Source organism: Gobio gobio (assembly GCF_949357685.1).
Source record: "Gobio gobio genome assembly, chromosome: 8".
Taxonomy (NCBI): domain Eukaryota; kingdom Metazoa; phylum Chordata; class Actinopteri; order Cypriniformes; family Gobionidae; genus Gobio; species Gobio gobio.
In genome coordinates this window covers 56,390,077-56,415,532 of record NC_137114.1, presented here as the reverse complement: position 1 = coordinate 56,415,532, position 25,456 = coordinate 56,390,077, and the positions used below count along the sequence as shown (strand labels likewise).

Below are 25,456 nucleotides of genomic sequence, written 5' to 3'. Positions count from 1 at the left end.
TATGCATTTCTAGTTCTCAGGGATTAAATGTGGAGAGATTTGAGATGGGATGTTATACCTACTAAACCGCCTCCTCCCCTGCCCCGCAACTTTGTGGGCCTTCATTTCTCCTGTATATTCATATTGAGGTTTCAGAATCGTGGAGGTGTGTGTATTGGCATGGATAGATAAATATTTTATTTTTGGTCGGGGTCGGGCCTGGGCAAAAGTGACAAAAAACGACACTTTCTTTCTACTTTTCGAATATTTTCTTAATTTTTAATTGAAAATAAACGGCTTTCCTATCTGATATGTGATGAGAAAAGGAAGCACAGCGAATTCAACCTCAGGTTGAATTGCGTCAAAGCTTAGTGCCATGCACCTTACCCCTACACTATAATGTATCCTGACTTTATATAATAAACCTGCACTTGGAATTGAAAAGTCTTACCGTTATTTGCGGCCTGATGGATGGATTCTCTCCCGCGTTAATGCAAGTTTTTTTAAAAGTCCTGTTTATAGAAATGTGCATCGCTGCTGTTTATCTATCACACACAACTGCAAATGATAGGCTAAGTGAATAGGTAAACACAATTCATGAACTCACAGGCGCAAGCCGCAATACATGCATGAGACAGCCTATAAACATTCCCTAAAACACAGCTGTCAATCAAATGAAAGAAATGTTACACTTCACGAATGAGGCGGTGCTCTTCCTTTCTGCAACACATTTATTTCTGTTTTCCTCTTTGAAGATATGAAAATGACAGGTTAGATCAGGAGCACTCTCTGTAGCTTGTACACTCACTCAAAACATACTGAGCGCTCTTTTACTCTACTAGCGTCAGTTTCCTTAACTCAGTATCAAATATAATGTCTCAAAGTGCAAGCATTAATGCATATTCATGATGACACTGACTAGACACGAGATATATACACAATCTTTAAAGCTACCTTCTCTAAACCCACGAACACTTTAAACACAATACACCTAAACATGTTCAGTACTCACTTTTACACGGTGCAGAGGTAAGTATAGTAGATAACAATGGTATTACATTACACCTCTTAACCGGATTGAGGGCGCATTCGTCCTTAAGCTTTATTTGTTTAAATGAGCTCAAATGACTGTCAGATGTAAGTAATTACAAGTGACAAACTATACATCATTTAAAAGATCTACCCAGCTAACAAAAAAAGGTCCGCAGAACGTCCCCTAAATGGCCTCAGCGATTGTCCCCTGGACGTCCATGTGTAGGGTCCTCTTGAGATCCCGCGAACGTCCTCAAGACGTCCTCCTGACGTTTATAAGGACGTTCACAGGACATCCAGCGGCCATTCGGGACGTTTAGGGGACTTTCCCTTTAGCAGCATTTTATTTTACATTTCGGCAAACCAAAGAAAACAGACACGTATGAATTGTAAGGAATGTCTCTGGTTACGTATGTAACCTATGTTCCCTGAGAACAGGGAACGAGACGCTGCATCAGCTGACGCTACGGGGAACGCCTCCAGCGTGACAGGTGCCTGAAATCATAATTACAAAACGTCAATCCTATTGACCGGCGACAGCCTACGACGTCATCAAGGTGCAACCAGGAAGTATAAAAGGGCGCCTTGCCAACATGACAGTATTTAAACGTCTGAAGGGACTGTTTGGCAGGCAAGCCTTGAGGCATGGCAAAGCGACGCAGTGTCTCGTTCCCTGTTCTCAGGGAACATAGGTTACATACGTAACCAGAGACGTTCCCTTTCGAAACGTTCCCTGACGCTACGGGGAACAATATACCAACGCCGCCATGCCGAAAGGAGTGCATGCCCACTGGCAGTGACAACTGTCAGGACAAACAAATTCAACTGAAATGCCTGAACCACTCCCCTTCTGGTCACATTAGGCTGTCAGTGACAGCGCTCCCTACGGTCAAAGCCCAAGCTATAAACCTGAGAAGCAACCTTCGCATACCATATGAAGTCCTACCCTGGCCGCTCGAAGGCCTGGAACCAGCCCATTCGACAGAAGGGGTTCCTTTAAGGGAACGTGGCAGGGGGACCCGAGGGAACCCGTGCCAGTCACTATTCCGGAAGAATTCACCAAATGCCACCAGGGAGGCCTGACCTAGCGACATCTATGTGGGACACATCAGTTCGGCCAACCCCTGTCTGTTTAAGTACAGAGCCTCTGGTACTTGCCTCCGGAGAGACATCCTGCTAGGGTACTGCAAAAAGACAGTGTCCTCCACCAGCCGGACCTCAGAGACGGGTTATCCTGGAGAGCAGCGCTCAGCGAAGTGCTTTCTAACCCTTGCTAGCTTTTAGCGTTGCTAAAACGTGCTCAGGAGGCCGAACAGGCCTACAGGCTGATCCTAGCTGGGAGGCCTCGAGGGGCCTACAACCGATGGATCAGTGCCAAGCGGCTATAAGCTCACAGAAGACTCTCACTTGAGAGGAGCTTCCAAGCCTGCCTGGTAGGTAACCATGCTGTAGGCGATCTATGAGAGTCCCTTCCTGTAGGGACCGCATAGTAACAGCGTCGTCTCGTCATGCTAGGGTATGCAGGTGACCACCAGCTGTCAGCGTAAAGCCAGTTATGTGTTCCATCCTAGGTAACTCGTCCCCCAGGGAGGCCAGAAGGGGCCTCCACCTGGTAACCTGTGCCGACTGCTCGCGTGTCCAAACCGCGGAGCTCGCCCTCAGGGAGGCCTAGCAGGCCTACCACCTGACCGCAGTCGAGCTAGCCCTCGAGGTAGCTGGGAGAACAGGGACTCGCTCTGTCAGGGAGGCCTAGTGAGGCCTACCACCTGTTTAGTCGTTGGGCGTTCCTCCAGGGAGGCTTAGTTAGGCCTACCACCTGACAATAGGTGCGCTAGAGATAGCTTTTTCACAGTGACTAGACTCATCTAGTGACTGTGAAACTGGAACATGCCCTTAGAGGAGGCCAGGTGAGGCCTACAATCCAATAGCGAATCCCCCAGGGAAGCCCGTGCCGCTTGCTACCTGTTAGCAACCCCTGCTACCACGTGTCACCGAAACTGGGGACCGGGGAACGATCTCAGGGAGGCCCGGTGCCTACGACCTGATGGCAGAAAGTGCTAGCCTCCAGGGACCTCGGCCACCTGGAGCCCGGGAACACCTCCTCAGAGGAGGTCAAGTGAGCCTGCTTAGCCCACAGCAGGCCCTTAGGGAGGCCTGGTAACGCCTTCCACCTACAAGCAGCTCATGCCAGCCGTCGAGGGACTGACGCCTCAGGCAGTGTGTGGTAGTGTGGCCCGCAGTGTGGCCCGCTATTCAGAGCAAGCTCTCAGGGGGGCCTGGAGGGGCCCACCACCTGAGCCAAGGTGACCCAAAAACGGGAACCTACCCCTCATCTCTAAATAAGAGGTATGCAGGTTCTATGAACCCTGCCGTGGACAGAAGACTGGCTGCTGCACCCAGGCTGACGGTAGCTGTCTGCTGCTGAAGAAGAACTGGACATCCAGATATCACCTGGGGACTCATCCCCAAGGAGGCCAAAGAGGCCTACTAGTTGAAGAGATTGTCACTGAAGTTTGACGTCGATGATTTACAGTCGCAACGTCGAGACTCCCTCCTGGAGTCTGCTGCCCAGACTGCCCAAGGTGGCTACTCACAACCAGCTGGCCTTCACACGCCCGCACCTGGGGCTGGCTCCATCCCAGAGGCTAAAGGGCCTCCGCGATAGCGCAGTCTCACAGAGCAGTGCCTACAGACATGAACCTAATCACATTGCCAACAGCAGTGCACTCAGCAAACAAATGCTTAGGAACCCTCTAAAGCGAGGGGAGTACAACTTATGTCACCAGCTTCAGGGCGGCCGCCTTACTTTCTTATACAGCGGTCTGCCGTTCGTGCAAGGACGTCAGCCATTGGTAATGCTCAGGCCTCAGGGGAGCATTCGATCAAACCGCCATGCAAAAGGTTGCGATGTTCAGCTCGACCCGAGCCCTAAAGAAGGTGGAGCAGAGGACATAGAGCAGAGGGTAAAACACATCATACAAAAATGTAACCCACCGGCCGTACCATCCTCCAGGATGAGGCCGGGGGCCGCCAGAAGGTGGCGGCCACACCAGCTCTGAAAGGCGGGGCACAGCAAAACTAAAGTCTTAGACGCACACAGCGAAAGACGCTCAGCCCAGCCCCACGACCACTGGCAAGGTCGCTATCCCTGCTGCAACACCTACACTGCATTACTAAATAACCCCAGAACGCAGAGAAGGGGGCGGGCCTTGGCCGGACTACTCTGTAATAAGAGGAGGCTGAATCAAGGATGCTGAAAAACAAGCACTGTTCTTATACTTAAAGACAGGCCTAGGGCGACATACCTGCTTTTAAAGGAAGCGCCCCCCAATCCTTAGCAAAGCCTAGGCCAAGTGGTGCGGTGCTAAACCTGCACTAGATCTACCCAGGGCTCGGGAAAGAAATATTATCACCCCTTAAATAAACAACGCCCAGGGGAAAGCACAGGAGGAAGGAAAAAAGGCAGCGCTCATCTGCGCACCCTGGGAGGCGGAGTCCGCTGCCTGCGCTGGTTCCGGTTACCAGCACTGGCTTCCTTCCTCTTCTTGTTGCGGGTGTCCCACCTTCTCTGCGCACCAGTCCTCCACGGAGGGGGCGCTCGAGAGGCGACGCTGGTTCGCTGGTCCCGTCTCCAGTCCTCAGACCGTGACGGGCCAGGGACACCCGGTCTCGTCCACGGGCGGCAACGACACATATCCAGCCTCAGCCAGTCCCTCGACATCAGCGAAGTAAGCTCGCTGATGCCGATGGATGCAGGCTGAATAAGGCTTCTTCCATCCCTTCGAGATCTGTTGATGGAGATCTGGAAGAAATGGAAGACTCCCGGGAGCTGGGCGGTCATGAGCGGAGAGAAACCGGTCATCCAAACGATTTGGACGCACAACCTCTCTCCTCGCGCGCTGCCACGGCAGCTGCAGTCTACCTGCAGCGCGCTCCATTACATCCACCAGCTCCCCGTACATGGGACAGGATGGATGTGAGGTTTCAGCCTCAGCTGACTCACCAACCTCTTCATCCAAAACGCTCGCAGTTTGCACAGGAAGCTCCCTCGAGAACTTCCCGTGCATGGTCCTCACCCAGACAGTAAACACAGAGTGTGTGTGTGTGTATCCTCAGGTGTAAGATACCTGGTACACGGGTCCACACATCTGCGGAAGTGGCGTTGCTTCTGAGCACACTTCATTCTCTCGATTGTAACTTTCTTTGACGCTTTACGTGAAATCGGCAAACAGTCCCTGAAGACGAAAAGATACTGTCATGTTGGCAAGGCGCCCTTTTATACTTCCTGGTTGCACCTTGATGACGTCGTAGGCTTGCGCCGGTCAATAGGATTGACGTTTTGTAATTGTGATTTCAGGCACCTGTCACGCTGGAGGCGTTCCCCGTAGCGTCAGCTGACGCAGCGCGAGTTCCCTTTCGAAAGGGAACAAAGTATATTTATTTTAATAGTTGTAAAGGTGATGTGCTCTTTCCGTGTTTGCAAACGCACAGGCAGCTGTGTGTGCGCGCGGGCGCGTGTGCGTGTGTGCGCGCGGGCGCGTGTGTGTGTGTGTGTGTGTGCGCGCGCATCTCTGGTTGTCAGCTGTGGGGTTAGTCCGATGGCAATTCTTCCACTTGGCTTCTAACCTAAAACAACAAAATTAACACACTCAGTAGTGTTATGATTTTATGTCTAGTATCATAGTTTGTCCATTGAAAAAAAAAAGACTGTTGACTATTTTGATTTCGTTAGACCATGGTCCAAATTAGCCTAATACTATATTCAGCGCATATTGGAAGATAACGGTTGTCCCAATTTGGGCTTTGTCTTTTTACTCAGTATATTTACTGTATAAAGTTCGATATTTAATCCCTATATTTGTCAATATCAGATAATGTCGTCTCATTTCAGCTTAACATAAGTTATAGCTTCGAAGTGCTAGCATAATGGTTAACAGCTGTAGGCTACTACACGATGGAAAACTTCAGCAAAAGTTTTAAAAAGGTAAAATTTTCATATTTTAAACATTACAAGATTAACAATGGTTATGGTAGCTAATGTCTACTAATCAAAAATTATAAATACTTTTTCTACCGACGAAAGAGAAAACTCAAAGCCGCCTCTGAGGAAATCCGGCAGGACCGTTAACTGTCTCTACGCAGCTAAGCGTTGCAATGGATACATGCTGCGCGTACCTTTAAAGAATGACGTCACTCGGGCAGGTCTCCCAGTGTGGCTATAGACGGTTTCAACGGCAACAACACAAACATTTTTTAAATTTTTTTATTTGAGCTATGTGCGCTAAAAATTAAGCAGTAAAATATTTTTCCTAAAATAACTTTTCTTGAATAAAACCGCCTTCACCTGACCAGGTAAAACAGGAAAATGTTATTTTTCTTACCTGTTATTTCCACTTTCTTTCCAGCAATGTGTTTTTTCATTCTTCACGTTTTCTTTGGCTGCATTCATTAGTTGAAGTCGATTCATTCTTTTAGAGCTCCGGAGATTCAACCTTATTTTCTTCATGCATGTGTAATACATAATAAATTGTAACCTATGTTTAATTATATTATTGAAGGGTATCCTGTTTTGATGTTTAAATTACTGCTGAAAACAAACTCGCGATTTGATGATAGTGATACTGGTAAGTGTAAGAGGAAAGTTATTTGTAACATTGACCTACAATTCATTCAAATCATATTTTTAGGCTAGTTTACTTGCACTAAAATGTTAATCTACAAAATATATATATATATATATATATATATATATATATATATATATATATATATATATATATATATATATATATATATATATATTTTTTTTTTTTTGCATACTTTCCATTTTCACAGTTAATTTAAGGGATTTTAAGAAATAAACAAATCCCCTTTTAAATCCAATACAGGTTTATTTTAGTTAAATTTTTCGTTTGTCTGAGTTGTGTCAGGTCTGATGATAAAAGGCAATGCATATGGGCGACTGGATTTTGCAAGTGTTGCTATCCCATATGGAAATGGCAGGTGAGGGACGAAATAGACGTTCGTAAACTGGCCTAGACAAATGTCCTGGGAACGTCCGGCAGCGAACGTTAAGCGGACCAAATGTAGATGTCCTCCGAACATCCGCCAGCGAACGTTATAAATGGAGACGTCCTCCGAACTTTCCACATGTCCACTCTCAAGCAAGGCCAATATCCTACATCTAGAAGTCGAAGAAGTGTCTTTAACCTCCCCAGATGACCGCTGTGTGGATTGTCATGCGCGTAGCGTAAGAATTCTTCACGGTACCTTGCTGGAATTACTAATTGCAACTTCTGTCCTGTCTGTCCTTTCTGTCCGTTGGGTACACTGCGAAATAGAAATCCATTTTGTAGAACATAATGCACTCGAGATATATCTTGAACAGTCTGTGACTGTGCTTTACCAATTAACTCCTGAAGTTCTACATCATTCTGTTGAGCGATGCCAACTTGAGTAAGATCTACCGGAATGTCAGTGGCAAGTGCTGTGGCCTTCACTACAGCAATTATATCAGATGAGGTGAGATTATTTTGGGTTCTGGATAACACATCCGGTACAACATTACACTGTCCTTTTCTATATTTGACGGTAAAGTGGAACCCTTGTAAACGTATAGTCCAGCGTATTAGTCGTGAAGATGGTTTTGGGTGTTGAAAAACACAGGTCAATGCTGCATGATCTGTAACCACTTCAAATGGATGACCCTCGAGATATGGCCTCCACTTCTCGACGGCCCACACCACAGCCAGACACTCCTTTTCTGAAACGGAGTAAGCCTTCTCGGGTCCTCGTAACAGTCTAGAAGAGTATGCTATCACATGCTCTTCTCCCTCTGACTCCTGTGTAAGTACAGCACCCAAACCAAGCTCACTGGCGTCAGTTTGAACTTTGAACGGTTTATCAAAGTCAGGTGGTATCAAGACTGGGGCTTGTGTCAGATCTTTTTTAATGATGTCAAATGAATGTTGGCATTGCTCCTTCCAAAACCACATGGAATTTTTCTGCTTCAGTGCATGTAAGGGGGCAGCTTTATCAGAGAAATGTGGTATAAAACGATGATACCAGCCTGCTAAACCTAAGAAACGTTGAACATCCTTAAGTGATTGAGGTGTAGAGAATGAATTGACTGCTGCTACTTTGGATGGATCAGTTTTTATACCATCACCTGAAACAATGTGTCCTAAAAACGATAGTGATCGCTGGATGAGATTACATTTTTTTAGGTTGAGGGTGAGACCTGCATCATGAAAGCAATGGAAAACTTGGCTAAGGTGTTGAAGATGTTCCTTCTCATTCTGTGAAAACACCACCACATCGTCAATGTATATGAAACAGCACTTGCCTTTGAGCTTTCTTAATACATGCTCCATTAATCTCTGACAGGATGCAGCTGCATTTTTCAGCCCAAAAGGAAGCCGTAAAAATTCATAGAGCCCTGTTGATGTGACAAAAGCAGTTTTCTGGATACTGTCCTTCTCCATATCCACCTGCCAATATCCACTTTTCAAATCCAGAGTGCTAAACACCGCTGCTCCATGCAGCGACTCTAAGATATCCTTGATCTGGGGCATTGGGTAGGCATCCAGGTATGTCTTGGCATTAAGACCTCGGTAGTCAACACAAAGTCTTGAACTTCCATCTTTTTTGGGACTACCACCACTGGTGAAGCCCAAGGGGAAATGGATGGTCGAATTATCTCTTTGGCTAACAAGTCCTTAACTTCTGAATCAATAAATATTTGCTTGTCTACTGAAACCTTGTAAGCACGTTTTCTTACTGGCACATCATTTGTAGTGATAATGCGGTGTTTTACCAGACTTGACTGTCCAATCTCGTGTGTGCAAACTGATGGCCATTCTAACATTAAATCTTCCAGTTGTCCCTTAAACTTTTCACCCATGTCAGCTTGTTGTGCGAGTTGGTAGATGGATTGTAGCGTTTCATCAGATATTGTAGGGGTGGGTAAAGCAAGATAAAAGTTTACAGTTGAATGGCATTCATTGGTTAGGAATGGGGAAGTGTTCCCTTCAGCAGTCCCTTCTTTTGTAGGCAAACTGCACTGTGCTTTTTGAAAATCTAACTTTATTCCCAAAGCAAGCAGAAAATCCATACCTAGGATGATCGGTACAGTTAAGTCTGCATCATTCAGGATAAACAGTATGAGTTTCATATGTTGCCCCTGGATCTCACAACTCCATTCCACCTTACCAATGGCTGTCTGCCGCTGTCCGTTGGCAAGCAGGAACGACTGCCCTTTACTTGACTGGAATTGTTCCTCTTTGCATAGCTGTTTCCACAAGGATTTTTGGATGAGGGACAAGGTGCTGCCAGTATCAACCATAGCCTTGAAGTATCTGTCTTGTAGGACGATGGGAATGGTGACTGTGTTTAAATCAAATTGCACATTGGATTGGACTACTCTGGTATTAGCATGAGGAGGTTTACGTTGAAGATCTTGAGAAGATTGAAGTTTCTTCCTTTGCTCCTCAACGTTGACAAGACTCCAATATCTCTTGGACTCATCGAAATCTCTTTCTATCTGTGTCCCAATTCTAACCAACTCTCCAACTTCTTTAACAGTTCCTCTTAGCAAACTTGCAAGACGTGGGTTGCAATTTGCTTGGACCACTTCCTTCTCAGGCATTTCACTCTTCCAACTCAAACATAAGGCTCTATATTGGAAAGCAAAATCTCTGATGCTCTCCTTCGCACCTTGTTTCCTCTCAAGTAATTTCCTTGCAGCAACCCCCTCATAATCTTCACTTAAGAATGAGAGCAAGAAAGTTTCTTTAAACTGTTTCCAATTTTGAACATTTCTCCGTTCAGCCAGCCACCAGTCTTTTGCGGTACCTTTTAATACAGCTGTTAGTGAAGCCATTATCTCACACTCACTGAGGGGGCGAACAGCAAAATATTCCTCGCATCTTTCAATGAATACGACTGGATCTTCTTCCTGGTTATTACTAAAACTAGGAAAGTCGAGTTTCACAGGTGGATTATGTTGCATTGAGCTCTGGCTTTCGGAAACTGGCAAGTGGCTATACGTTTGGTCTCTGGGTTTGACAACAGGATGTGTTACTAAAGGGCTTTGATCACGGTGAACCGGCGTAGAAATGGATGGAATAAGAGATCTAAGTTATCTAAGAGCTCCAACTGTTTCTTAGTTCTGTCACATTCCCGTTCCATACGGTATTTTATTCTTTCTTCGCTCGCCTTGCACTTAGACTCAAATTCAGCATATGGAACACAATCACTCATCCCTTGAGCGCATTCTGTTAAGCGACCTTCCAACGAAGTAATTATTTCTGTCAGCCTTTCTATTAATGCTGTAACTGATGTAAATGAGGTGTGACCTGGTGCTTCATCTGTTTCTGTGGGAGGTGGCGGTGGAAGATCGAAGTCATTCAGAATGTTGTCGTCATCAGGAATGTTATCCCTGATCCTTTCTTCCTCTTCCTCAGAGTCAATGTACAGTTCGCTAAACGTGCTAATCAGCTCCTTGAGAGGCTCTCTCTGTAAGGTGAATGGCTCTGATGCAAAATCCAGTCTGGGTGCTGACTCATCCCCATCTGAAGCAATATGATTGGCCATACTGGGTTAAAATAAACACTGGTTAATAGATGCAAATGTATAAGTTTGCTGGTCCCTGTTCGGGCGCCATTCTATAACTGCCTTAACTATTTTAAGTTTAAGACTGCTATAAGTCTGATTTTTAGGGAAGGGAACCAGCAACAAACTATTGCTTCATAGACATAATATAACCAGGTATAAATCACACAAAACAGTCAGGTAATAAACATGTGTTCTTGCAACTTTATCTAAACACAAAAAAACACAAAACATAAACAAACCAAACAAATTATCCCACAATGGATACTGAAAAACAAAACACACAATGACCATACAAGAGAGAACAACTGTAGAAGTATCAGGCTTGGGTATAAATACCAGTCTTTGCAAGTTTTGGTTGGTGAGAAACCAGCCAGCCTAAGATGGACACAACAGTGTTCAGGATGTAAAAAAAACCTTATAGCATATAGTCCACAGATGCAAGAGACCAGTTGGTGAAAACGTAGATGATGGTAAACGTGCAGGTATTCCTTACGATCCTTTGTGCTTAAGATCCAAGAGATCCACAAGGCAAAGAACCTACACAGACAATAAATTGCACTCCAAGCAATCTCAAAAAGTGGTGTGAATGCTAGGGTCACCAAAGAGTCCTTTTTGACTGAGCTTAAATCCAAAGTTTCCCAATCAGGACTCAAAGTAGTTTGTGGCCACACAGCAGGTAAGCCATGCTTCCTCTGTCCAACAAATCTGGCTAACTCTACTACCCACCTGGGTATATGCCACCTCCTGAAGCACCCTGGTGCCTCTGGTGGTGTGTAGTAGTAGTACCCTCAGTAGGAGTGAACATGGTAAGAGGCCTGAGTCTGTTACAGCATGACATGCATGAGACAGCCTGACACCTAATTCCCTAAAACACAGCTGTCAATCAAATTAATGAAATGTTACACTTCAAGAATGAGGCGGTGCTCTTCCTTTCTGCAACACATTTATTTCTGTTTTTCTGTTTGAAGATATGAAAATGACAGGTTAGATCAGGAGCACTCTCTGTAGCGTGTACACTCACTCATAACATAATGAGCGCTCTTTTACTCTACTAGCGTCAGTTTCCTTAACTCAGTACCAAATATAATGTCTCAAAGTGCAAGCATTAATGCATATTCATGAGTCATGACACTGACTAGACACGATATATATACACGATCTTTAAAGCTACCTTCTCTAAACCCATGAACACTATAAACACAATACACCTAAACATGTTCAGTACTCACTTTTACACGGTGCAGAGGTAAGTATAGTAGATAACAATGGTATTACATTACACCTCTTAAGCGGATTGAGGGCGCATTCGTCCTTAAGCTTTATTTGTTTAAATTAGCTTAAATGACTGTCAGATGTAAGTAATTACAAGTGACAAACTATACATCATTTAAAAGATCTACCCAGCTAACAAAAAAAGGTCCCCAGAACGTCCCCTAAATGGCCTCAGCGATTGTCCCCTGGACGTCCATGTGTAGGGTCCTCTTGAGGTCCCACGGAACGTCCTCAAAGACGTCCTCCTGACGTTCATAAGGACGTTCACAGGACGTCCAGCGGCCATTCGGGACGTTTAGGGGACTTTCCCTTTAGCAGCATTTTATTTTATATTTCGGCAAACCAAAGAAAACAGACATGTATGAATTATAAGGAACAAAGTATATTTATTTTAATAGTTGTAAAGGTGATGTGCTCTTTCCACGTCCCCGTGTGTGTGTTTGCAAACGCACAGGCAGCTGTGTGTGCGCGCGCGCATCTCTGGTTGTCAGCTGTGGGGTTAGTCCGATGGCAATTCTTCCACTTGGCTTCTAACCTAAAACAACAAAATGAACACACTCAGTAGTGTTATGATTTACCCTTCGTAGTGCCACTATGACGCAATCACACTTCAAATGCGGCCTTCAGAGGTGCAGCCTTCACATTGGGATACCCTTCGTAGTGCAGTTATGACGCAATCACACTTCAAATGCGGCCTTCAGAGGTGCAGCCTTCACATTGGGACAGCCTTCATAGTGCCGCTATGACGCAATCACACTTCAAATGCGGCCTTCAGAGGTGCAGCCTTCACATTGGGACAGCCTTCATAGTGCCGCTATGACACAATCGCTCTTCAAATGTGGCCTTCAGAGGTGCAGCCTTCACATTGGGATACCCTTCGTAGTGCCGCTGTGACGCAATCGCTCTTCAAATGTGGCCTTCAGAGGTGCAGCCTTCACATTGGGATACCCTTCGTAGTGCAGCTATGACGCAATCACACTTCAAATGCGGCCTTCAGAGGTGCAGCCTTCACATTGGGATACCCTTCGTAGTGCAGCTATGACGCAATCACACTTCAAATGTGGCCTTCAGAGGTGCAGCCTTCACATTGGGATACCCTTCGTAGTGCAGTTATGACGCAATCGCACTTCAAATGCGGTCTTCAAGGTGCAGCCTTCACATTGGGACAGCCTTCGTAGTGCCACTATGATGCAATCACACTTCAAATGGGGCCTTCAGAGGTGCAGCCTTCACATTGGGATACCCTTCGTAGTGCAGCTTTGACGCAATCACACTTCAAATGTGGCCTTCAGAGGTGCAGCCTTCACATTGGGATACCCTTCGTAGTGCCGCTGTGACGCAATTGCTCTTCAAATGTGGCCTTCAGAGGTGCAGCCTTCACATTGGGACAGCCTTCATAGTGCCGCTATGACGCAATCGCACTTCAAATGTGGCCTTCAGAGGTGCAGCCTTCACATTGGGATACCCTTCGTAGTGCCGCTGTGACGCAATCGCTCTTCAAATGTGACCTTCAGAGATTCAGCCTTCACATTGGGATACCCTTCGTAGTGCCGCTGTGATGCAATCGCTCTTCAAATATGGCCTTCAGAGGTGCAGCCTTCACTTTGGGATACCCTTCGTAGTGCCGCTGTGACGCAATTGCTCTTCAAATGTGGCCTTCAGAGGTGCAGCCTTCACATTGGGACAGCCTTCATAGTGCCGCTATGACGCAATCGCACTTAAAATGCGGCCTTCAGAGGTGCAGCCTTCACATTGGGATACCCTTCGTTGTGCCGCTATGACGCAATCGCACTTCAAATGCGGCCTTCAGAGGTGCAGCTTTAACATTGGGATACCCTTCGTAGTGCCGCTGTGATGCAATCACTCTTCAAATATGGCCTTCAGAGGTGCAGCCTTCACTTTGGGATACCCTTCGTAGTGCAGCTATGACGCAATCACACTTCAAATGCGGCCTTCAGAGGTGCAGCCTTCACATTGGGACAGCCTTCATAGTGCCGCTATGACGCAATCACACTTCAAATGCGGCCTTCGAAGTACGCGCCCTTCACTTTGGGAACCAGCGATTGACTGTAAAAAAATATGGACGTAGTGTCCTTGACGTCACCCATAGGATTCTGATGAGCCGTTTTGAAGCGCAAAGTAGGGTCGAGCTGGCCATTGCCATCTTGGCAGCGCGTCACTCCCGGATAACAGAAAATGGGCAAAAAGGCAGGATGTGGGCAGAGCTTAAGTGACGCGATGACTAACAGACAGCAGATAAATGGCTATCCACCTGTCACTCGAAGTGGCTACGCCCTTAATTATGCAGAACTTTAATTCTTTATATAATGTAAACGAATGAGTTATAAAAAAATTCACCCCCTCACAGTTGTCATGAAGGGCAAAATTAGCCGTATAGACCAAAACCACAATTTGTACCAGGCTGTAAACATGCTTTATTCTGCTGTAAAGTTGGGCATTTTAACATGAGCTCAATGAGATTCTGCTCCCTTCTGGAGCCTGTCCCTAGCAGCCAGTCAATGAATTGCAGTTTAAGGCACTTGCAGTCGAGCGCAGTTGATAGGCTTGTTTGAGATGTGCCTCACCTCACCTGAAATTCAGCCGAAACTAGGCGGCTGCAGTGAGGGGAGGAGTGAAAAAAGTGCAGGCAAGACGGACAGTTCTCTCTCCTCGTAGTGGATCAGAACCCTAACCTGCGAGATCAAAGGCGGATATCGCGGGATTCACACTCTTGCACTTTGTTGCTGATAAACTGGATGTAATTTAAGTTATTTTGCTTTTATATGAAAATAAATATGATGAACAAGACACCCAAAGTTTTTGTTATTTATTTCCATTCGAAAGACGTGTTTATCCATCATTTTTACTTTAATTATATATTAGTTTTTATTTTCTAACCAGCATGCATCTCGCGCTGATCACCGGTGATCGGTTCTGCGCAGATTTTGCTCATCTCAAACAAGCCTGCTCTCCACCGAATGCGCTGATCAAAAGCATGATGGGTAACGATACAGATCCACTTTCGCAGCACGACTGAAGCGTGGTGTTGTGACGCTTCCCCTCATGTGTATGTTGATGGGCGTTCCTCAAGTTAACCGCTATGGGCGTGCGTTTGAGCCAGCGGGGAATGAAAAACAAAGGACTGGCGAGAGACTTCCATAAACTTTGCATAAAGTTGAGCTTCGGTCAGCTTTTTTGACGCGCGGCATTTGTTTCATTCCGCCTTCCCGGAATGCTTTGCGTACGCGTAAAAGTCGTTTGACGTCACCCATAGGAATAAAGTGGAGTGCGGCGCGACAGAAGTGTTGCACGGACAAGTGGATCAGCACCTTGAAGCGTGGTGTTGTGACGCTTGACCTCATGTGTATGTTGATGGGCATTCCTCAAGTTTACCTCTATTCTATGGGCGTGCGTTTGAGCCAGCGGGGAATGTAAAACAAAGGACCGGCGAGAGACTTCCATGGGCTCTACTTCTATTGGATAGTTGCGTCGCATTCAACGGATTAATTTGCATAAAGATGGGCTTCAGGTGCTTATCCACTTGTCGGTGCAACACTTCTGTCGCGCCTCAAGTGACTTTAACGCGCCCGCAAAGAATTCCCGGGAAGGTGGCGCTACATTTGAACAAATGCTGCGCATCAAAAAAGCTGACCGAAGCTCAACTTTATTCAAATTAATCGGTTGAACGCGACGCGACTATCCAATAGAAGTAGAGTCCATTGAGACGGAGGGAAGTCTCTCGCTGGTCCTTTGTTTTTCATTGCCCGCTGGCTCAAACGCACGCCCATAGCGGTAAACTTGAGGAACGCCCATCAACATACACATGAGGGGAAGCGTCACAACACCACGCTTCAGTTGTGCCGCAAAAGTGTTTCTACCTAGCTGTTGCCGATACCTAATTTTACAGAGGAAAAAATAAAAGTCATGAAAAAAGCTGTTGTCGAGTGATGGGGCTAAATGCACATGATCATTGTCTTAAAAGGTGAGTTAAAGATACTAAATACTAAAATAAATATAATAATGTAGGGGAGAGCGGGGCACAACCTAACGCTTTTTGACTTTCTCAGTTTGTGTAAATCCACTTGGGGTTCAAAGTATTTATTTTTTCCCACATTAATTGCACACATGTCTAGTACAATTATTTGGTTTTGTTTAATTAATACAGTGTATACTTTTTTCTTCAAAGAATGGAAGTGAAATGTGACAACATGCCCCATGGGTGGGGTACATTATAACATGACCAAATAACAGCTACAAATGTTACCTGATATAATAAAAACAAATATACAAGACAAACTAAAATATTTTTTCAATAAAATACAATTATTAACTTTTTAAAATAAAATAAAATAATTTTTGAGTTTGACTACAAACACATCGCTAAATACAGATATACAGCAACATAGTTCAAAACATAATAATAATTAATAATTTCTGAACCTTAACTCTCAGTCATTATTCACCCTTTTCTCATGGTTTCTCAAAAGAATTCATAAAAGTATAGAATATAATGGCATATTTCTAATAGGGGCTCAGTGTTACAACACACCCCATCTGCGCAATTGGGATGTAAACCGCGGCTCGTGTCTTCTGCTGGTTAGATCAGCATTAAAGAACCATCTCAACTGATAAATAACAGATATAAGATTAAAGTAATATCGGATGTCTTATTTTAAATAAACACAAAAAACAGAGATGAAAACTAAACTTTAAGTAAGAAATTTACTTTTGCTATGGTTAAATACATGTTCAGGAATATCCTCCAGAGATTTTTTAATTTTGGCTATTTTTTCTCTAAATAATGTTGATTATCACGGCAGGGAGAAGGGTTCCGCAAGCGAGAGCCCTGTAACTGGGAAAGCCCTTGCGTGAGTTGGCTTAACTGCTCTTGTTGCTGCTTTAACATATCCCTTAACTCATCAAACTCAGACCTTTGGCTACTGACATCTGCTTGCGACTTCCCTTGTACCCCGTAATGAAGCCCAAATGTTACTGGAAGTGACTGACTTCGAAGCCTTGCACCCCCTGGCATGCCTTCCCGCTCCCACCGAATTGCTTCACTACGGACGTCCAAAAAAGTACATGATGGTTGACGGCGCACCAATTGCTTAAGTTCACGATGCAACGCCGGGTCCAAAACAAATTCAACAAATTGGTCACGCAGTAATATTTCAGCGTTTGGCATAGCGGTAGACGACTGTTGCTTAACCTTCTCCTGGAGGCCCATTGTAACGGTGGCAGGCCCAAATAAACTTATATAAACCGTCTAGGTTAACTATGCATAGTTCGGGCGCCAGACAAGACAGTTTCTGACAGTTTTTGACAGTTTCCTCTTGTCAAAATAAAATTTCTATTTGTTGCTTTTTCCACCGATTACAAACATAAATCAGAGTCTCACACAAAGAAAGTTCATATTCCCAGTTATATATTTTCACCAAACTACCAAGGAAACAAACAAAAATAATTCACAAGGTCATTGTCATGGTTCTTGGGTATATTTTCATAAACAATAAATGTAAGAAAATCACACAAAACACCAACAAAGGAAATAAAAATAAACAAATAAATAAATAAGAAAAAAATTTATTAAGCACCCTTAGTTTCACACAACATTTCCTCAACAGGAGGTACTGGAAACAGAAAGGATGAAAAAGTATATAAAGAGAAAGAGATCACCTTGGTTTCACTTCAAAAATAAATTAAAAAAAAAAAAACAATCGTTCTTCAACACAAAAAAACAAACAATTTTTTACAATGGAAACAAAAAATAAATAATTAAATATATAAGAAGACAATACAAGTTGAGGCAAGTATCTCTTTGGACAGTCCCGGCAGATTCAACACCTTTCAACAGGTTCGCTGCTCAAACTGTGCAAATTAATTAATATATAAAGAAAAGCATTCAATCTGTCAGTTCATTTCACAAAAAAGAAACTTTTTCACGCTAAATCAAACCAAACACCAAAAAATGGGAAACAGTCTTTGGTGTGATGTGATGAATGGGCGTGCGTGAAAGTTCAGGTATGTTTGCGGGTTCGTGTAGTGTGTGTGTGTGTGTGTGTGTGTGTGTGTGTGTGTGTGTGAGGAGCGCTGAGCTCGGGCCGGCAATGGCAGGGAGGAAACAGTTTTTTTTGTCGGTTGGAGTCTTTTACACTAAGAGAGTTTAAACAGGAGTTCGTTCACCTGAGCAGCTCACTCGCGCTCGTCAGCCACAAAGACTTCGTCATCCTTCAACCAGCAGCCGAGAGTACATGCCGCACTCCAAATATCGCCCCGGAAACTCACGTCCGCTTCAGCGACCCAGACTGGCTCAAACAGCAGCGATGCGTTCAGTCTCACCAACCTGATGTCTCAGGTAATCGGTTTTCTCTCTCTCTTCTCTTTTTTTTCCCTCCACTCGTTCCTCCTATGACTCCTCCTTATATACACATTTCCGGTTAATTTATTTCCCTCCTCCATCCGGCCACACAGCAAAAAAACCTCCCCTTTTTTCCTCGTACTGCCACACCATCAAAGAAAGGGAAAACTCTAACAGGGTCTCCCCTTCCTACTGCCTCCGGGAGAAAAAGGCTTCTTGCAAAGCTACATATGACAAGGAACACCCATACAATTCACGAAGGGCCACAATTATTCTAGCCGATTCTCCTCTATCCGTATCAGGGCGATGCCTAATTTCTTCACGAGCTTCCCCTTCTAAATGATCGAAGAGGAAGAAAGCTTGATCAGCCAATGACAGGCAACGGGCCCGCATACAAGCCTGCGCTTCATCAACCCATTCCTCAATGCCTATACTGGATGTTCCACCAAATTTGGGGCATTTACGGTCCCTCAGCACAAAAACAAACCTATCCACTGGGGAAGCACGAGTGCTGGCCAATGCAGGTCTAGCCACTGCTGCTGCAACGTCACTATCGTTAGTGGTACTAGTGCCTGGAGAACTTACCGATGGTTGTTCCTGTCGCAGCCTTTCATTATCAGCTCTCAATTGAATCACCAGGTCTCGCAACTCCTGCAACTCACTTTCCATTTTAACTAAAAAAAACAACAACAAAAACTGTTACAGAAAATTTTTAGTGGGAGCTCAGTTGAGCATACACCGCTGTCTCGTCCCTACAAAAACACACAAAAAACAAAAAAAATATACCTGAGTCTATATACCCGACTACGCCACCTTGGGAATTTCACCCACAGCATTTAACTAAAAGGCTTTACACAGGTTCCCTGCCCAGTGGCAAGCAAAACGTGGAGACACAGGTATCAGTCAAATACAAAAGTTTTAATTGTAATAACATAAAAGCATACATGAAACAACGTCACTTATAAACTTTAATACAGACTTGCATAAGTCACTTCAAATGTCATGGAGCTGCGGCCAACTACAGGGAAGATACTCCAATAATAAGGGATCTCGAAATCTGCACAGCACACTCACATACCAATTAAAGAACCCCAGTGCACGCCACCGACCACAGCACACAATGAAGAAACACCACCATCTATAGACGAATGGTCGCCCTGGTCAATAAAGCCGTAGCTCCTAGATGAAAAAATAACTCAATACACACACACACACACACTTTAACTCAAAATAAACTACAACAAATTAAGCCCCAAAACAAATGTTTCACAATATTATCAACCAAAATAAATCAATTAAACAAAAACAATAAACTCAATTTAGGTTAAGACAAAGAAGAAGAAAAATTAAATCAACTTAAATTCAAATAACCCAAATTCACATTAATGGGAAAACTGAATTACGACATGCAAGAAAAATAAATCAATAAGCCTACTATAGTTTTACAAAACCAAAAAACACAAAAACAGATGCAAAATACCTGATTTGAACAAAGAATAGATGAATATAGATTAATTAAATTGAATTTGTTGACTCCAACAAATTTAACAAAAGGTAATAATCACACAGAATAAGCACGCTCAAAGCCTTTTGTTGGAACACAACATGTGCACACAAGGACACAGTTTGTTGGCACGGGTCAAACTGCACCGCGACCCAGAACACACACAGACTCAATGCAAATCGACCAAAGGACGAGACAGCGGTGCTGCAACCGTAAGGATGTTATTCACCCTGCAATCTGCGCAAGAAACATACAATTAACATTCAATATTCTTTATAGAAAACAAGAAAAAACAACTCATAGCCATCAGCCAATTAAAGCAGCTGTGACAAAACAGCAACCGCAGAAGCGACCATAAACACAGCCGCTTTCCTTTACCGAACCAGATTCACGTTCAATCGCAACAGCGGAACCCACAACACATCCGGGAAATGAAGCTCTGCCCAGGTGCGTTCCACAATGGCTTTCATAGCCCGCACAACTGATGACATTAAAATGCCCAGCCCAATCACTTAACTCTGGAAATCATGCTTATGGTTAGTAAAGTAAGGTTCATTGCATTTATTGCTGAAGTAATTAACTGTACAGCTCAAACAAACAAAAGAACAGAGAAATTAAAAATCATTGTATCTGCAGCAGCTCGTCAGCTGGGTACAACTGAGGTATCAGTTGAGGAAATTCAGACTCTATTAGGGAAATCTGAGAATAATGCAAGCTATCAGGAAACCACAGACAGACCAAGGACGCAGGATAGTACAATGGAATGCTAGGAGTCTGACTGCGAATGGTCAAGAGTTCAAGAAGGTTGTGCATGAAATGAAAGACCTTCCTGATATAATATGCATTCAGGAGACATGGCTTAAATCGCCCTTAGATTTTGTTATTCCAGGGTATTTATCCATTAGAAAAGATAGATCAAGAGCAACAGGTGGAGGGTGTGCAACTTTTATAAAGAATGGGGTGGCTTATAGGGAAGTAAAGGTGGAAACACAATATGAATGTGTGGACATCATTAGGAAAAGTTACAATAATAAACTATTACAATCCGTGTGATCTAATATCGTTAAGTGAATTAAATAAGATTTGGAGTAAAGAAGAAGGGATAGTGATATGGTGTGGGGACTTTAATGCACACAGTGTGGTATGGGGAAGTAAAAAATCAGATAAAAACGGCACAGTGGTGGAAGAATATATGGAGGACAATTTATTGGTATGCTTAAATGATGGTAGTGGGACTCCACTCCACCCCCGCAGCCACTGATGTTAACTTCCTGAATGAGCTAAATTACTTTTATGCTCGCTTTGAATTTTTATCATGGCCAATTTAAGTTTACAATTAAAAACAACAAAACTACTCAAAACTATTAAGGATTACACATCAGTTTTTAAATTATACACATTTTTATCAGCTTTATACCTCGGCGTGTGTGTGTTTCGGCAGGAGACACGGGACGAGGGCTAACGTACTGGTGACCGCAGGGGAAAACATGCTGGTCTCCGTTGCCTGCAATTCATCGGGGCCACTCGTTACGTCTGGAAAAGCACGTTGAAAAAAGTTACTGCAACGTATTTAAACACTGCAAAGAGTTTAATAGATGATACCAAGATGAGATATTTACCTTCAACCCACTCGGATTCCTGGATGGTTTCCAACAATGCACTAGCCGAGTCTTTCGTTACCGCTGCACCAGAAAAGGACGGTCTGTGTCCCAACAACGCGTCCAGGCGGTCATACCACTTGTTGATACGCCGGTCGGAACCGCTCCAGTTGTTATGATCCTTTAATTTCTTGTAATCTTGTCTTAATTTCTTTAACTTCTCTCTGCACTGTTTTCCAGTGTGACTGGAACCGAGTCGATATCTTCAGGTATACCTTTTCATTGCGGGTCGCCGTTTCCAGTTCCCGCTGGATGTCCTCCTCCGCATATATGCTCAATAAAGCCTGAACCTCGTCGTCGGTCCATCGGTCGAATTTTTTGTTGAACTCCATTGTTGCAAAGAAAATATTTACTGAACGCAGAACCCACCTCGCAAAAGACTTGTAAAAATGGCGGTGGAAAAAAAATGCTGCGAGAGCTCAACCAATCAGCATGTTCAGCGCCCAAGTCCCACCCCCGAAAGTTCACGAACTTTTGAAAAGTACCACCTTGCAAGCAGGGCCGTTTGGAGGGGGAAATATTTCCCCGGAACTTCATTTAGACCCTGGTTCCTGCGGTCGAAACACACCGAGTTCCCCCCCAAAGTTCCTAGTTCCGGGGGAAAGTTCCTGCGGTGGAAACGCGGCTGTAGTCTATGTACGTAGCGGCCACCCCTGGCCACCCCCTAGCTCCGCCACTTGCTAGAAGGACAATTAAGTATGCAAAAAAGAAATACTGGAGAGATTATTGTGATTCTATAGGAAAGGAAACTGAATTAGGAGAGGTATGGAATATGTTAAAGAAGATGATTGGAATATATAAAACCAGAAATATGCCAGTAATCTCAGGAGAAGGAAGGACAGCTATTACAGAAAAGGACAAGGAACAGAATTAGTAGTTAAAACCTTTCAGAAAGCACATAGTAAAGAAAACCTCGATGAGAATTATAGAATGAAAAGACTGGAAGTTTTGAATCAACATCAAGATATATGTATTAAAAGACCTGATGGAAAAGGAGCATTAGATGCTGACTTTGAAATATGGGAACATAAAAGGGTATTACACAGGGTACAACGATCAGCACCTGGACAAGACGGAATTTGTTATATTATGCCCAAATATGCAAATGACAGAATACTTAAAGTAGTATTGGACTTATATAATAAGATATGGATAGAAGGAAGATTGCCAAGGTCATGGAAACTTGCAATAATTATCCCAATAGCTAAATCAGGGAAAGATGCATCGATAGCAGGGAATTACAGGCCAATTGCGCTGACATCAAATTTATGTAAACTGATGGAAAAAATAATTGTAAATAGGCTAGTTTATGTACTTGAGAGGAAGGGAGCGTTGGTACCTAATCAATATGGTTTTAGGAAAGGCCGATCAACATTAGATGCATTAGTAAAGCTGGAAACAGATGTAAACAAAGCTTTAGCAGTTAAAGAGGGATTAGTGGCAGTTTACTTTGATATGGAAAAGGAATATGACATGTTATGGAAAGAAGGATTACTTATTAAAATGAAGAGAATTGGAAAAGAAGGAAGATTGTTTAATTGGGTATTAAGTTTTTTATTTGACAGAACAATTCAAGTTCAAGTGGGTAGGGAAGTATCTCAAACTTTAAGTGTGGAAAATGGAACGCCTCAGGGTAGTGTGATTAGTCCTATATTATTTAATATCATGATTAATGATATTTTTGGAAAAGTGGCACCGGGAATTAACACTGGGTTATATGCAGATGATGGAATAATGTGGAAAAGAGGAAGGAATATATCTTTTAATATGGATAAAATCCAAGAAGCTTTAGAAGTAGTTGGAAAATGGTCATTAGAATGGGGTTTAAGATTCTCAATATCTAAAACATGTTATCAGATATTTACAAGGAGGAGAATAAAGTGCTAAAATTATATGGGTCTAGAGAAAGTGTCAACATTTAAATAGCTAGGATTGTGGTTTGATGACAAATTAATCTGGAGGGATAATATAGATCATATATTAAAGAAATGTGGTAAAGTTTTGAATCTAATGAGAGCAGTAGCAGGACAAGATTGGGGTGCTGACAAACAGTCATTAAAGGGTATTTACACCCCAAATCAGAAAAAGTTGGGACAGTATGGAAAACGCAAATAAAAAAAAAAGAAGTGATTTCTAAATTTACTTTGACTTGTATTTCATTGCAGACAATATGAACACAAAATATTTCATGTTTTGTCTGGTCAACTTCATGTCATTTGTAAATATGCATCCTTTCCTGTCATTCAGACCTGCAACACATTTCAAAAAAAGTTGGGACAGGAGCAATTTAGGGCTAATAATGAGGTAAAATGGTTAAATAATGATGTGATTTGAAACAGGTGATGTTCACAGGTGATTGTAATTATGATTTGGTACAAAAGCAGCATCCAAAAAAGGTCTAATCCTTTATCCACTATCTTACTGCATGAACAACTATCCACTATCTTACTGCGTGGGTAACTATCCACTATCTTACTGCGTGGGTAACTATCCACTATCTTACTGCGTGGACAACTATCCACTATCTTACTGCATGAACAACTATCCACTATCTTACTGCTTGAACAACTATCCACTATCTTACTGCGTGGGCAACTATCCACTATCTTACTGCGTGGACAACTATCCACTATCTTACTGCGTGGACAACTATCCACTATCTTACTGCATGAACAACTATTCACTATCTTACTGCATGAACAACTATCCACTATCTTACTGCGTGGGCAACTATCCACTATCTTACTGCATGAACAACTATCCACTATCTTACTGCATGAACAACTATCCACTATCTTACTGCATGAACAACTATCCACTATCTTACTGCATGAACAACTATCCACTATCTTACTGCATGAACAACTATCCACTATCTTACTGCATGGACAACTATCCACTATCTTACTGCATGAACAACTATCCACTATCTTACTGCATGAACAACTATCCACTATCTTACTGCATGGACAACTATCCACTATCTTACTGCATGAACAACTATCCACTATCTTACTGCGTGGGTAACTATCCACTATCTTACTGCGTGGACAACTATCCACTATCTTACTGCATGAACAACTATCCACTATCTTACTGCTTGAACAACTATCCACTATCTTACTGCGTGGGCAACTATCCACTATCTTACTGCATGGACAACTATCCACTATCTTACTGCGTGGACAACTATCCACTATCTTACTGCATGAACAACTATTCACTATCTTACTGCATGAACAACTATCTGTAAGAAATTTGATTCCCTGTGTCTTTGTGTGTCTCAGTCTCTGCTCAGCAATCAGTTACAGCTTCAGGATCCTGGGAGAGTGCAAGTCAACGAACCACACGAATTAAGTCAATATGGTTTATTCAGAATGCAGCTCTCAGAGATACAGCAAAAAGACAGTGATATTTATACCATTATTCCACGCCCTTTCAGTTAGGTGTGTGTGTCCATTATAAGAACAGAAGAGTAGAGATAAGTTCAACAGTTGAACGTCCTTGGTAGTAGCAAAAATAGGAACATACTGGTCGCATAGAAATGATAACAGCTAGGTTTGTGCGTTTCTGTACACACGGCCTGATAATGGAATGTGCTTGCGCACACACCAAGAGCTGATAAAACAGGAGACACCTGTTGCCTTTCTCATGCTCAGAAAATGAAGTTAGCAGAAAATGTACACTCAGAATATATACACATATAATCTTTCAATCCCCTCTTTTAAGCTGAAAGCTTAACGTTGAGCAGTTGGTTCATAACGATGTGATGGTGTCAAGCTAGAGACAGTAGCGTACACTCGATTCATCAAACATTGCAGTAAGCATGGCCCAAAAATACAGACAGCCAGTAGAATCAGCAATATTGGCATTAACATAGTTACAAATGGCGTGACCCAACCAAATACGGAATGCAGGAAGCCCCAACCCCAATCCTTTTCTCTAGTTTCATCCTTATACAACTTCTTCGCTGTTTTCCTCATCTCTTCCACAGCATGGCCCACAGCTCCTTCAGCTTCATCCTCAGCTGGGACAAAG

At 43.4% G+C, this 25,456-nt stretch overlaps 1 protein-coding gene across 1 annotated transcript in view; it reads left to right on the top strand.

Annotated features, from left to right (window-relative positions):
* The window catches only part of LOC307130424 (NXPE family member 3-like), a gene marked incomplete at its 3' end in the record, with an annotated part of 42,542 nt that overhangs the window by 398 nt on the left and 16,688 nt on the right, over positions 1-25,456 (top strand). The gene's annotated exons all lie outside the window — the stretch shown is intronic.